Genomic DNA, 2,883 nt, shown 5'->3' with positions numbered 1-2,883 from the left:
TGGTGATTGTCTATTTGCTTTTTTATTACAGCAAAGCTGATGGTACTTTATGATATCATTTAAAAGAAGTAAATATTTAAGAGTACATGACTTTTAGGTCATTAACAAGACTGGGTCATTGTCTTGAAAGTAAAAACACCCACATTTCAATTATGGTTAGTTTTTTGTGCTTTCAGTGCTAAATCACCACATGATGTTATGGAATAGTTACTCAGGAGCTTCAAATACTTATCTCTAGAGGCAGCAGATGTTTATTTGTTGTAGATGAAGTTAATCTCCAAAGTAGACAGATTTATCTGTCAATCAATATGGGCATATAGAGAGTGAGGAGACAGTGGACCTAGGCAGGCTCACACTGGCTGACCATCACCCAGGTCAGTTGCCACATTCGTTCTGCAACTTTGAAAGGAATGTCCAAAGCACAGCCTCATGCACAGCCAGTGAACCACTAGACTCAGATTATCTGCAGATGCTGTCGTTTATTTATTTATGTATTTTCTCTTTTTCTTTCTTTCTTTCTTTTTTTTTTTTTTTTTGAGACAGAGTCTCGCTCTGTCGCCCGGGCTGGAGTACAGTGACCGGATCTCAGCTCACTGCAAGCTCCGCCTCCCGGGTTTACGCTATTCTCCTGCCTCAGCCTCCCGAGTAGCTGGGACTACAGGCGCCCGCCACTTCGCCCGGCTAGTTTTTTGTATTTTTTAGTAGAGACGGGGTTTCACCGTGTTAGCCAGTATGGTCTCGATCTCCTGACCTCGTGATCCGCCCGTCTCAGCCTCCCAAAGTGCTGGGATTGCAGGCTTGAGCCACCGCGCCCGGCCGTATTTTCTCTTTTTCAGACAAGGGTGCTCCCTGTTGTCCTGGCTGGAATGCAGAGGTGTGATCCTAGCTCAATGCAGCCTCAACCTCCTGGACTCAAGTGATCCTCCCACCTCAGCCTCCCAAGTAGCTGGGACCACAAGGGTGTACCACCAAGCACAGCTAAACTCATTATGTAGTCCAGGCGGGTCTCAAACTTCTGGCCTCAAGTGATCCTCCCACCTCGGCATCCCACAGTGCTGGACTCACAGATGTAAGCCAGGACACTGGCCCAAGTGCAGTTTAGATTGTTGCTCATGCTCTGTTCGTCATTTCTGGTTTTGGCTAAACTTTATTTATTTTAGACAGTGTCTCGCTCTGTCATACGGGCTGGAGTACCGTGGTGTGATCTCAGCTCACTGCAACCTCCGCCTCCGGGGTACAAGCGATTCTCCTGCCTCAGTCTCCCAAGTAGCTCGATTACAGGTACCTGGCACCACACACGGCTAATTTTTGTATTTTTAGTAGAGACAGGGTTTTACCATGTTGGCCAGGCTGGTCTTGAACTCCCTTGACCTCAAGTGATTGGCCCGTCTTGGCCTCCCAAAGTGCTGGAATTTACAGGCATGAGCCACCGTGCATGGCCTCAAATAGTATTTTCTAACAGTATTTTGCACCTTTAAAATATTTGTTCAAACTCTATTTTAGGCTAACCTTTGAGTACATAGAGATGTTTGCTCTATTGCAGATCTTGCGGTAAAGTAGATCTTTCTTCCAAGCTCCTGACTTTTATTTGAAGCTGAAGATTCCCTAATTATACTTCCATAGCTCAGGAAAATAACTTTCAGACTTATCCAAAATCAAGCTTAATTGGAAGTTTTCAAGACCTGCTTAACGCTCAGTTCTCTATTGTATTTTCTCAGAGAAATTTCCTTCACTACCCTGGTCTAAATGAACTGTCTCTGTTGCATCCTCCCTCTCTCTCATGATGTTTAGCACACCATGCAATTATATATTCATTTGCGTGCCTCCTTGCTCAGTGTTTCACACTTCACCGGTCTGTGCATATCAGGAGGGCAGTGACCGTGTCTCTTTTGTTCACAATTATATTACTTGGCACAGTATACAGTAGATGTTCAATAATTATTGTGGAATTCATGAAGGATACTGCACCACGTTTCAGAAGTTTGAAGATGCTAGTTTTATTATTTCTGAAGAAACCCACTACCTTATGGAAAAAGAAATTACTGGGATGCTTTAATATCTAAAACATCTCTGCTGAAAGAGTCTTGTTTGTTGAATGGATTTAGAAAGCGATAAAACATTTGATAGTGAAGAAATGTTATAGTATACTGTCTTTAATTCCTGGATAAAAATTTGATATGTTAAGAGAAGTCTAGTGTAATAATAGACAAAAATTACTAGATAACTCAAACAAAAAAACAGTTGGAATTTTTAAGTAACTTATTTTAACAAAATTTCTCTAATTCATAGCAACACTTCTTTCTTTATTTCTTCAGAAAAAAATGTTGTTATGAACTTTAGTCCTCCATAAAATGGAATATTATTTAGTGATAAAAGAAATGAACTATCAAGCCATAAAAAGATGTGCAAGAAACTGAAGTGTATATTGTAAAGTAAACGAACCCAACTGAAAAGGCTATATACTATATGATTCCAACTATATGACATTCTGGAAAAGGCTAGACTGTGGAGACAGTGAACAGATTAAAAAAAAAACCAGTGGTTACCAGGGTTTGTATGGGAGGGAGGGATGAATAGGTAAAACACAGAGGATATTTAGAATAGAGAAGCTATTCTATATAATGGTGGATACATCATTATACATTTGTCAAAACCTGTAGAATTTACAACACCAAGAGTGTGAACCCTAAGGTAAACTATAGACTTTGGGTAATAATGATGTGTCAATTTGGTTAATCAGTCCTAACAAGTGTACCACTCTGGTGGGGGATATTGATATTGGTGGAGGTTGTGCCTGTGGGGTCAGGAGGCCTAGAGGGACTCCATATTGCCCACTCAATTTTGCTTTGACCCTAAAACTGCTCTAAAAATAAAATCTTTTAA

The sequence above is a fragment of the Rhinopithecus roxellana genome, chromosome 9 (assembly GCF_007565055.1).
Source record: "Rhinopithecus roxellana isolate Shanxi Qingling chromosome 9, ASM756505v1, whole genome shotgun sequence".
Classification (NCBI taxonomy): Eukaryota; Metazoa; Chordata; class Mammalia; order Primates; family Cercopithecidae; genus Rhinopithecus; species Rhinopithecus roxellana.
This window is presented reverse-complemented; position numbering follows the sequence as displayed.